Source organism: Rana temporaria, chromosome 2 (genome assembly GCF_905171775.1).
Source record: "Rana temporaria chromosome 2, aRanTem1.1, whole genome shotgun sequence".
Taxonomy (NCBI): domain Eukaryota; kingdom Metazoa; phylum Chordata; class Amphibia; order Anura; family Ranidae; genus Rana; species Rana temporaria.
The window spans coordinates 163,212,740-163,226,279 of NC_053490.1; the positions used below are offsets into that span (position 1 = coordinate 163,212,740).

A 13,540-nucleotide genomic window follows, 5' to 3' on the forward strand; every position below is an offset into this window, starting at 1 on the left:
TTGCTAAAAGAGCTGTAACATTTTAAATGGTAAATGTAAGAGTGGTCATGCATAAGTATTAAGACAGACACACCTGGTTGGACCTGCCATACTCATCTATGAGTTTCAGCTGTAACTGTGTAGCTGTGAAAGTGGAACCTATACCTAGTACATACAATGGGAAAATCAGATAATCTGATCATTAGTACACAACTTTTAAGAGCTAATCACAACAGTTCATGCGAAAATATCCGAAGGGACAGGCACACACATTTTTCTCGTACAAACAGAACAAAGGATTTTCATGTAATTAATATAATATTGGTTACTTTCCTTCCCTTTTCTTGAAAGTAAGGAAAGAATCAACACCTGTTGCAAAATACGTTTTAAATAAACTTGAAAATCCCTTTGTGCTGTGTTGTATAGCTGAGGAGAAGAACACATTATTGCCCTCTGTGGAAGTTCTGCATGGCCCAGTTCTTGTCTGATCTTTAGAGCAATTCTCTAGCTGGGCAGAAAACAGACTGTGTGTGCCCATCTTTTGTTTTATAGATATCATCATTTTTACATTTTACCAAAGGCAGAAAAAAAAAAGCTTTACTGCATGAGCACAGTACATTCAAGATGTATAAAGTAGTTCTCCAATGGCACAAAATACAGGCAACACAGCTAAAAAAAACAAGGATTTGTATGTGTATACTATATCGGTTAAAAATAAGGTATATTTGCAAATGACATTAAAAACAGAATTCTGTTTGCTATGAAACTGTGATAGATGTAAGAGCATAGAAAAATAATGGGAAAGCAGGAGAAAAGCCGGAAGACAAACTGACAAATAATAAGATGTTTGGGGAATGGTTCGCACGTTAAGAGCAATGACTGAAAGATAGCTGCTGTAGGGGGAGTAAAATATGCATGACAAAAAAATAAAAATAATGCTCTTGCTACAAAATGGGGCTTGTAACTGTACTAGTTAGAGTAAAACGGGATCATTCTCCTATTGTACCAATTGTTTTTTCTTATTAACACAAAACAACCTTTCTGCATTTATATATGGATTACTTAGGCCCCTTTCACACGGACGGCTGTTCTGCCGCAGTTAAAAGCATGTTTATTTTCTGTGAAATTCAAGACTCCAGGCACAGCGATCAGCTGCATTTGTACAGTGCAATTAGCTGCATTTACATGCGGTTGCGTTTAGCTGCGGCACGATATTGAACGGGGATCCGACTTGTATCCCCACCAATACCAGCCACTGTGTTTAGTATGAATCATGAGGGGGAACTCCACGCCAAATTTTAAATAAAAAAACGGCATGGGTTCCCCCTCCAAGAGCATACCAGGCTCTTGGGTCTGGTACGGATTTAAAGGGGAACCCCTACGCTGAAAAAACGCTGTGGGCGTCCCCCCAAAAGCCATATTAGATCCTTATCCGAGCACGCAGCCCGGCCCATCAGGAAAGGAGGTGGGGACAATAGATCGCGCAATGTTGACACAATGCTTCCTCCTGCTGTAATGCCAGGTGCGCTGTGCGCATCAATTTATAAAGGCATGGGGCGTGGTCACCGGGTGATATCAGCATGATATCACCCGGTGATGGGACTGTGATGTCATAAGAGGCCTATATAAATCGTTGCGCACCGCACACACGGCATTACAACAGGAGAGATTGTCGAGTCAACATCAGAAGAAGAGAAGAGGACAGAGTAAAAGAGCTGGAAGAAGATAGCGTAGGTGCCTGGCAGAAGGCAGAAAGAACCGGAGAGTGGGAGAAGTCGGAAGAAGACCCCCGAAGACGGAAGAAGAGAAGACCCGGCCACCGCTAGTAAAAAAGCTGGAAGAAGATAGCGGAGGAACCCGGCAGAAGGCAGAAAGAACCAGAGAGCAGGAGAAGAGAGCGGTGAAGTCGTAAGAAGAACCCTGTAGTCGGAAGAAGACCTCCAAAGTCGGAAGAAGGGAGAAGACTGGGCCACCGCTAATAAAAGAGCTGGAAGAAGATAGCAGAGGAGTCCGGCAGAGGGCAGAAAGAACCAGAGAGTGGAGAAGTCGGAAGAAGACCCCCGAAGTCGGAAGAAGACCCCCCGAGCTGTCTAATAAATTACTTTAAAAACCTGTGTAGTGTGTTTTTTTCTTGACACTTTTTACCCCAGGTGAATGGGTAGTGGTACGATTTACCCCATACTCATTAACATAGGGTGGGGGGCCGGGATCTGGGGCCCCCTTATTTAAGGGGGCTCCCGGATTCCGATAAGCCCCCCGCCCACAGACCCTGACAACCAACGGCCAGGGTAGTCGGGAAGGTGTTGGGCACCCCTGCCCCAAAGCACCCACCCCCCATGTTGAGGGCATCCGGTCTGGTACGGTTCAGGAAAGGGGGGTGCTCGCTCGTCCCCACCCCTGCCCCAAAGCACCCCCCCCATGTTGATGGCATCCTTTCTGGTACGGTTCAGGAAAGGGGGGTGCTCGCTCGTCCCCACCCCCTTTCCTGACCGGCCGGAAAATCAATTTCAGTACGGAAAACAAAATGAGAGAAAACATGTGAAAACAAGTATTAAAATAATGGTTTATGACAACAGTGTTGGAGCAAACAGAACATCATCCAGTTACTGTAGGTTTTACATCTACTTTAGGTATGTGCAGGGCTGGGGAGGGGGTGAGTGGGCACCTGTCCCAGGCACCGTATTTAGTGGGGGACACTGGTGAAGTAGCTGCTGGTGCCCTTTATCACTGACAAGAGTTATTGCAGTATCACTCCTGTCAAAAGGAGGAGCTGCCAGCTGCTGATAGATAGATGATTCTGTTTTTGCCTCCCACCAGCCTGCAGGCAGGGCAATAGAGAGCCAACCATGAGACTGAAAACCCACCTCAGTGTCAGCATGGCACTACTGAGGAGTGAGAGCACACTGTCTTTGTTCCTCTCTCCCCTTATCATGTGACATAACATATGACTGGAGAGGGGGAGAAGAAACTGCCACTTGATTCTGGACAAGCACGGTGTGTTATCTGAGTGCAAGGGAGAAGGGGTGGATAACTCAGCCCCAGACTTCCCTTCTGCTCCTCAGGCCCTCCCAAACCTCCTTTCTCTTCCTCAACCTCCCCCCCCCCCCCCCCTACCTCTCACCTCCTCAGACTCCCCAGACCCTGTCTCTCCTCCTGACTCTCTTAAACTTTTGCATTGCAGTAGTATTCACAAAATTGCATACATTCCTGAAACGCACAAAAACACACAGTTTCGTATGCAGTGGTGGCAATAATTGTTAATGGAATCCTTGCTTACATTGCTTTTAGCACTCATTTGTCTGCACTAAAATGCGATTTACATTGGATCGCTTTTCCGAGGGCATTTGACAGACACACCACTGTGCCAAAACTGCATACATTGCAGATGAGCCCAACTCACTTACATGGGTTATCTTCAGTGGATAGTACTGCCTATCAATTGACCTTCTCTGTTTTTTAACGCCCCATCCCCCTTTAGAAACGCAAGTGTAAACAAAGCTTATGCTTTGTCCACAAAATGGAGGTCGGTAAAAGCAAGCAGATGAGACCCATTTTTTCTGCCGCTCCCAAATCACCCATTTGAATAAGAAAATCAGCTGCTCAGTGCTGTACATGTGGCTTTATGGCCACATCAAAAATTGCATGGAACAGGTCCACACTGTAACTATGTGCAATGCATACAGCTGCAACACAGTGGGTTTAAACACACACCAAAGAGGTGGTATGTTGCTTCCTCACCTATCAAACACCCTCTGAAAATGAATCTGATATGGATAATTTTTTCAGGCAATCAGCAATGATAGCTGCACATTTGAATGAGACCTTAGAAGCCCCCCTTCTTTTCTCAGAGCCCCCCACCCCCCATTCCTTTAGTTGTAGGCACCCTTCAAAGCCCACACCTCTTCCCCCTTCATCCCCTTGACAGTCTTGACACCAGGGATGCAGCAGCAGTTTTCCCCCACTTAGACTGATGCAGCACCATTGCTATTCTTAGCAACATGACACAGGGACATTTTTTTTCTTCCAGTGACACCACCTACACCTTGTTTCTTTGACACTGTTAGACCCTTATTTATACACTAATTGTAAACTCTTCAGTTTGCTGCAGTGTACCATAACTATTAGTACTATATTTGCACATGTCACAATCATTATATACATTTTGCTCCATTTGCCACTATTATCCCCACCTCCTCCATCGGGGGGAGGGGGGCACACCGTTTGCTATCTTTGCTCTGGGCGCTGGGTGACCTTGTCCCGACACTGGGTGCGTGTATCCTATGTTATGCGTAAGTGTGAGTCTGCATTCACACCTCAGCGTATCATTTTCAGGCGGAAAATCACATGTTTTTGCCGCAATTTTTTACTGTGTTTTTGCCATGATGTATCTGCGACTTTTTCCGCAATTTTGTACAGGTCAAAAGGTCACCAATGTAAAAAGTATAAAAACACCTGTAATCTGCCCAAAAAGAAGCTTGTGTACTTTTTCGAGCTCCTGGCATTTTGCTTCAGGCGACATAACGCTCATATGTGAACATGGGCTATTTAAAAGAATGGAATTTAACTTGTTGGGCGTTTTTGAACTTTTGAGATGAGCGTTTTACAAGCTGAAAACGCTCAGGTGTGAATGCAGCCTAACAAAGGCATTTATAACCTCATAGAGATCTCAGTGCTTGTTTTCATAAGTCCATCATCTCTTTTTCTCACCAGGAGAATTAAGTCAACATTTTTTAGACCCTTTACAGGGTCAGTGTTTACTTCCTAGACTAACACACTGTTAGAAATAACACAATTATGTAAATTCTAGTGCCTTTGCAATGTTTGTTCAACAAATTCCTGATATGGAGAGGCCCCTTACTGCAGCTTTTAACCTTGTATACCAAATATACCCTCTGATCACTATGGGAGAGGAGATTTAAAAAATGCTTTCTCCTGCCTTCAGCAGACTTATCTCCTCCTTGCTAAAGTTACTTAGCTGATGCTCAAGGACTGGTGTTTGATAATGAAAGGAAAAGCTTTCTAAAAAAAATAAAATAAAAAATATTTACAGTATAGCATTGCTGCATGTTGTGACATGTTAGGAACTAGATCATACAGACTTGCAAAGTTACTAAGATGTCCACTTTAAGCTATTGAAAGAATTGTGAAGGAAGGTTTTAAAGTACTCTATAAAAGTACACTATAAAAGCAGGGATGTTCACAATTATGACTTATGAATATCAGGCCAATTATGAACTGAATCATACAATAAGGCAATTCAAGGTGCTCATCACAGCAGAAGAAAACATACATCTACTTGATTTTGAATAAAGTAGGTGAAATACCTATTATGAAATGTTTATATGTCTGTATCTGTCTGAATTTCCCTTCACTCATGGTCTTGCTGATGCAACAGTAAGTGAGAAGAAACCTCCTTAAATTTCAGACATACTGTTTGTCACCAGACCATCTCCAACTGAAAATGTTCCCTCATTTCTTGCTTTCAGGACAACTCTTATGCAGTGTAAACACCATTGTTTTTCCTGACATTCAAAAAGCCGTAGTTTTTCACAACGTGATTCCTCTCCAGCCTGACTTGCATACACACTTTCATGCAAAAAAAAACGTCCAACCAAAGCGCGGTGACGTACAACACGTATGACGGGACTATAAAGGGGAAGTTCCTTTCAAATGGTGCCACCCTTTGGGCTGCTTTTGGGCTGCATACTTGATTCTGAGCATGCACGTTTTATCCCCCTCGGAAAAGCATACACACAACTGTTTTTTGCGATGAGAAAAAGACTGACGGGAAACATGACAAGAAAAAAGGGAGCTGGTTTCAATTTTTGTGGGCAGTTTTTCTGTTTAGAAAACTACTAGGGAGTATATACACGGCCGGTTTTCTCATCGTGAAAACCGGTTGTGTGTACGAGGCATAACATTTAGGATTTCCACTTACTTTCTATCATGGTGACAATGGGCACCAGAAAAAATACAGTGGTGAATCTCCCCAGCGTATATACAGTGTGCAATAAAACTTTGACAGATGGGTATAACCCTTCCAAACTCTATAAAAAAAAAAAGGTTGCTTTTACATTTACTATGAGAGTAGAGGGGTAAAGGTGTCATCTGCACTAATAAAGTGTGCCTCAGGTCACCCCTGGTATAAGTGATATCCACTTCAAAATATTAGGAATGTACATGTGAATGCAGATTCACCAGTTCATCTAAACTTACTGTATGTTTAGAGAGAACTATTCCAATCCACAATTAATTGTTCTTGAGGAAATAATTGCTGTAAAATGTTTTGCAGCTAGGGACAAACCGAAGAGGTGGAGTATAGGATTTCATGCAAGAGGATGAAGACATGCAGTATTAAGACATGTATAGAAAGATATTGGAGTCACAAATACATGACACTGCTATTGTAATAAAAAACAAACTCAAGAAATTGATGTTATGAGGTGGGCCAACACTATATGAGCATCACTGTATTATAAATATAATAATGGACATGATAGTGTCATTAGATTGTGTAACATTATAAGAGGGGGCACACAAGATGGCACTATAGTAGGCACAAAAATGGTCAGAAGGGGTCATGATATGCTGCATAGTACTACATCTGAATTTTGGTACATATAGGGTATACTTCTATGTACAGTATGGGTAAGAATGCATTTTTTTAAATAGAATACATTTTTTAATTTGAGCCATCTTTAGACATTCATGAGCCAATGCATTCTTCTCCATTCCCAATTAACTAATGCTCAGGGATAATAGTAAAACATATCTGATTATTGACATCAAATTATACATTTTTCAAACAAAAAATATTAAACAACTTGCAGCAAGTCTCTTTCAACAAGGGTGTGTGACAACAATGCTGTGTTGAGTGTCACTCCATCACTTTGGAAGTTTGACAGCTTATTAATTACTCAATGAGCCCTAACTTTACCTTGTATCTTGTTGCTGTAAAACGCCAAAGGATAAGAATTATGGAAATTATATTGAGTCAGCAAACTATCATTTTAGGTGTGAAAGAGGGATGCAGGTGATGGTAAAAATGATAAATGGCTAAATAGGTATGAAGTATTTAAATAACGAGCATTATAAACTAGGGATTGTTTGGCAAAAACATGTATCTGACCATAAAACTGTCCTAGGACTGTTTGAAATACTTCAATACAGAATTTATAAATCTCTGGAATATGTGGCATTTAGTAAACCAGAGGGAAAAAAAAGACACTGCAGCAGTGGTTTGATGGGAATGCCTCATAAGATGGAAATAACTCTATGCAAACTCCAGCAGCACAATACATTGGACATTGTGACTTAGAGCTCAAACATATATCTAAAAATTAAAGTCACAGAATATTGTATTATACCCCCTATGCATGTGTTGTCTTGTTAGAGCTTCATCATAGAATTACCAAGTTCCTAGTGTCATTCAATAATATTCAATTGTGACATTATAATTTCAGGACCTTCAGGTCTTGATGAAAATGTATGCAATTATATACCTTAGCAGTTGGTGTTGAGCTCTAACCTCAGAAATAAGCAGAAGTATAGTCCCAGCTAATCATGCCAATGATTAGTAGCTGCAAGACATTTATTCCCCATGTCTAGTAATAGATGTCTATTGATTACTCACACTGACTTCTTGGATTCTAGAAGGTTTCTACAATGGTTTGCACTGTTTGTAATTGCTACAGGTAGGACACACAAAACGACTATGTTAGAGGCCCACAGTTATCTTCACTACAAGCCCCCCTTCTTGCATGCTCTCTTCAATATGCAGCAACATTCTCTTCCTCCCTACAGAGTGAAGCCTACTCCTCCTCCCGGGAGGCATATTGGGCATTGGGGATGAAAATTCAGGTTAATTCCCCAAAAAATAGGACTATTGAAGAGTATATCCTATTCTTGAACCAATGTTAATTAAAGACATTGTGCCAATAAAGTAATAAATAATTCAAAACATAAATTGATAGACAATGCAATATAAACTACAGTAAAAAAGAAAAAACAATGTTGCAATTATGATACAGAACAGCATATTCACCCTTTAAGCTATAATATCGAGGTTTAGAAAGTGCAGTTATCTGAAAAGTTCACATGGCTCTCTGCAGGCAGCCACCTTCCTATATGGCAGCACCTGTCACTGTTATTGAGATCAAAAAAGTACTGTGCACTAAAGGAATCTGAAATTTTCTGGGATGTTATAGTAAATGGGCATTCCTACCTAGAGGTGAGAGAATTTCATCTTAGGAGCCATCAATTTTGTAATCATACCTTACGAATTACACTGCAACCTTACTTTTCCTGATGTCTGCTACACTATTTTCACTGCAGGAGTCAGTGATGTCAGTGACATGTCACTGTATTCCAGAATTTATATTTTTATCTGTCAAACAAGCTAAGAGTTGCTGTCATAAAAAGAATAAGAAGACTTTCTTTCTTATTCTAGACGTTCAAGTTAACTGACAAAAACTTTAAAATAGCCTCAGGAATAGGAGTGGCACAGGTCTTCACTGCAATTAAAAAACTGTTTAAAATTCCCTACTGATAATCATAACATAGTATTTTGTTGATTTCACTGAATGAATGATAATTTTGTCAGGCATAGATCGGGAAAATGAAGCTGAAAGAGAAAGTGTCATTTTCAAAGCCCTGTTAGCTTACTCTACTGCACCAATTAAAAAAAATAAAAAATAAAAAAAAAAATATATATATAGCATGCATACAGCATTACAAGCTATATTTTGGCTGCATCTGTGCTACCATCCAGCAGGTCTAGGTGGACAGTGTTTCACTTGGACATAAAGAAGTCCACCCGTTGACCCAAACAGAAGAATAAACTCATGCCGCATACACACGATCGGTCAAACCAATGAGAACGGTCTGATGGCCCGTTTTCATTGGTTAACCGATGAAGCTGACTGATGGTCAGTCGTACCTACACACCATCGGTTAAAAAAACGATCGTGTCAGAACGCAGTGACGTAAAACACAACAACGTGCTGAAAAAAACGTTCAATGCTTCCAAGCATGCGTAGACTTGATTCTGAGCATGCCAGGATTTTTAACTGATGGACGTGCCTACAAACGATCGGTTTTGTTCTATCGGTTAGGTATCCATCGGTTAAATTTAAAACAAGATTTATTTTTTTAACCTATGGATAAATAACCAATGGGGCTCACACACGATCGGTTTGGTCCAATGAAAACGGTCCATCAAACCGTTCTCATCTGTTTGACCGATTGTGTGTATGCGGCATCAGTGGTTTCTTTTGGATTTATGTGAAAGTCTGTTAGATTGTGTTCTGTTTAAGAAGGCAGCCGTGTGAACATGGTATTTTTTAAAGGGTCATTTGACTTGTTTTGGTCTATTCCCACATGAACAAGCTTCCTTTACTGTCTAAGTCGGGCATGTCAAACTCAGATAAAACAATGGGTTGAACTGAGGGGACTAAATCTTTGAGAGGGTTCATAATGGGGTTGATTTACTATAGGCAAATATACTGTTTACTGAAAGTGCACTTGTTCTAGAGCTTAGTAAATGAGGTAAAGCTTCACTTTGCCAAGAATACCCAATCATCAGAAATCAGCAGAGCTTCTCCTCGATTCAGAACAAGTTGCAGTGCACAGTGTATTTTATTTTCATAAATAACCTCCCCAGTCTACTGAGGGCCACACTCTGTCGTTAGATCCACTGAGGCCACATCTCCCTTATTCCCAAAAAGGATTATTACATTCAGAAACTTGTAAAGTTTGTGAAAACACATTTACCATATTTAATACCAGAAAAAGGGTTCAAAAACATTTCCTATATGTATTTAAATGCAAAATTGTGTAACAGCTAAAACTGCTTTATTTTATTTTTTTAATCCTTAAACCAATAAGTAGAGCAGAGACAGAGTGAGAGGGACGCATGTGGCTCATAAAACATAAGTCTAGATTTTATATGAAGGAGGCATTTCACAGGTTGATCTGAATTCTTGCTTGATATTATGGTAATGAAAATCATTTATGATGTATGTGCATCATATATACTGTATTTATTGGTGTAAAACACTCACTTTTTTACCCTGAAAATAGAGGGTAAACTGTGCCTGCGTGTTATAGGCAGGGGGCTGTGGAACGTTTTTTCCTGAAACTTCCCCCTTAAAGTTAGGGTGTGTGTTATACGGTTGTGTGTGTTATACGCCGATAAATACGGTAATTATTTTACTAAACCGCGTTCACACACACATTTACAAAGATAATTGTAAGCAATATATTAGACCAAAATGTAGTGTCCATTTGGCTAATGAGAACTACTGGGGGGGGGGGTGATTTTAAAATTAAATTACATGATAAAATAGGGAAAATATCAACACTGAAACAGGGGGGTGATTTTAGTCTATACTCTAAATATAATCAGTATTCATCAAGCATATCAGTTTAGGTTTTTGTAAGAATATGTTATGGTAGTACTGATCATGTAAAATATCTTTATATGATACAGAAGTGTTGACTTTAAGAAAAAATAAATACAAAATATAAACGACTCTGGAAATCTTATGGTGTAATTTCTTTCATATCACATAAAGGGAAACTTTTATTAAAATATAAATAAGGTAAAGGTGGAGCTGACAACTGACTTTAAAATGGATTGCCTGTGTTAAGCTGTACAATTGCCTTCTATATGCATGTAAATGTAGCTGCCCTGGAGAGTCTTTCCCAGTGTGACTCTAAAATAGGAACTTCATACAACTACAGATAAAAGTAATATGGTTAACTTACCCTAACCGAAAAAACGAGGGTCGGCGAAAAGGTGTCTGTAGCTAGTGAAGGAGCCACATCGGTTCTATAAATGACTTTTCCATAGTCGTTGGGAGCGTGCAAGAATGTCGCCGTACAAGCGAGGCAGTTGCATTGTACAGTGGTGCCACCCTGCAAGTTAAAGATGATGAGTAATATATACTTTCTTTATTCTATGTTTCTAATATGCTGTTATTCAAAGTTGCATTCAAACCCTAAGCTTATCTCAAACCTGTGAATTCTACTTTTGTTTCTCACCCCAGGAATAGTCTATTATGAAATGCATCCTGTACTTGAGATTTTCAAAAATAGCTCAAATAAACCTTTTGCACAGCAAAAATAGCATAATCATTTTTAAGTTAGACCAGTGCATCATTAAAAAAGGGATGTGTTCAGGTTTATAGGATTTCTGATAGGAGTTGATTCTTGCAGTACTGTTAAGCATTATTAAATAATGGTACATTTGGTATTAAAAAAAGGACATGCTGATGATTCGGTTTGACTACAAAGTAGATGTTATAGATATAAATACTGAAAAGGTATTGATAATACAATGCATTTCTAAACTGAAGAGCAAACCGGAGAAAGATATTAGGGCTAGGTTTACACTCAGTAATCCCATCACTTAGAGGTAGTACCATTCCAAAGGTTGGATATTTATAGCCAAACATGAGAAAGTGAGATAGTTGTGGTCCAGCTAATTATACTCAGAAGAAAAGACTAGACTGATCCAGCAATTACTCAGACCTGCACGTAGAAATGGAAAGTTGTTTTTACTTAAACCACACAACAGTCAACATCAGGAGCCCTCTTACGGACACATTTTCCGACAAGAGACAGTCGCTCCACATGCAGAGCATCTAGCTATGTATATAGAGTATACAGTATATATATATATATATATATATATATATATATATATATATATATATACATATGGTATATACAGTATATATATATATATATATATATATATATATATATATATATATATATACATACAGTATATATATATATAAATAGATAGATATATATATATATATATATATATATATATATATATATATATATATATATATATATATATATAGATATCTATATCTATATAGATGTATCTATATCTATCTATCTATATCTATCTATCTATCTATCTATCTATCTATCTATATATATATATTTATATATATATATATATATATATATATATATATATATATATATATATATGTATATATATATATATATATATATATATATATATATATATATATATATATATATCGGTATTTAAAACAAGATTGCGGTTAAAGATTCGGTTAAATTTAAAACAAGATTGCTTTTTTTTAACCTATGGATAAATAACCGATGGGTTTGGTCCGATGAAAACGATCCAGCAGACCGTTCTCATCGGTTTGACTGATCGTGTGTACGCGGCATAAGACTGGGATGCCAATAAAATTCATGTATGTGTAAAATCAGGCAACCCAATACTTTTGATTATATTGTGTATATATATATATATATATATATATATATATATATATATATATATATATATATATATATATATGAGTCCTGTTAAGAAACAGCAAATACGAAGAAACAGATTGGCAGGAGGGAGAAGTGTGAAGATGAGAGATATGAATTTGCCATTAAAAAAAAAATAAGAGTTTCTATGAAGTTTCTATTGCTGGACAATTTCTAAAAACTGCTTCTTGTTAAGCTGTGTCTGCCTTTAATACTTCTGCCTCAAAAAAACGAAACAAAACAAGTATACGGCAATTGAAAGAATATATATCTATAACATGATATTGATTTATATATTGCTTTTAGTTGGTGCTGAGTCCAAAGCTGCCACTCAAAAATACAAGGGAGAAAGTTGATTGGAAAAAAATCTGAGGGGAAAAAAAATACGGTATGACCAGGATATAATCACCAACATATGATCAGCATTCTTCTCCCATCTTAAACTGGAAAAAAATAGACAAACACTTTGCTGTATGTATTTTTTTTTTTATTATTTCGATTTCAAGATAGCTTTGCATTGCAAAAGATTAGAATTCAATTAATTGTTATTACAAGTTATAGTGACTTCCTACTGAGTGATAAATTAGGCCATGGCTTTGCTTTTCTCACCTAATAATACTTTGGTATGTTTAAGGCATTACATAACAAAGACTCTCCCACCTTATTCTGACCCCATTTCCAATTTATCAGTAGTAAGCACTATTCAGGTCTTTGATAGCAGATGATGAAGTCATGCAAAACACCCAACCCCAGTGAAAGGAGATTAAATTTTATACATCAAAAGCAACATATGTCCACAATCAAATTCTCTTCTCGACATCTGACAACACAACTATCATCAAACGCGTGGAAGCAGCAGATGGCAAAGGAGGAGTAGAAGCTTCCTTTTTCTCTTTTGCTATCTACTGCTATATACATTTATAAAGCAGACATGCAGAGAGATATACGGTTTACAATATGTGCAAAAAGTAATAGTGGTATTGTCCAACCTGTGAAACTAAACAGCAGAAATACTTAGCGTGATGTACACAGATGAAAATGTGTAAACTTTTAATAGTTACTAAGCAGCATATTTGATACCAAGTGACATGGCTTGAATAAAACATCCATATGGGATTCTCATAAAGCTCTGTGTTTTATTCTGTATCTTTTTGCAAGATAATATACTTGATGTACTAAAATAGAAGATACTGTTCATTATTCGCAGCCTATACATGAGTCCATTATTTTTGTTCAACCAATGAAAAAA

General features: G+C 38.2%; 1 protein-coding gene across 1 annotated transcript in view; it reads right to left on the reverse strand.

Moving 5' to 3' along the window:
- LOC120929674 (protocadherin-9-like) overlaps nt 1–10,893 on the reverse strand; it is a 1,495,744-nt gene extending 1,484,851 nt beyond the window's left edge. Inside the window, exon 1 of the mRNA XM_040341350.1 lies at nt 10,747–10,893. The gene's annotated coding sequence lies outside the window, so the exon portion shown is untranslated. The remainder of the gene's footprint in view (nt 1–10,746) is intronic.
- Nucleotides 10,894–13,540: the final 2,647 nt, after the last annotated feature.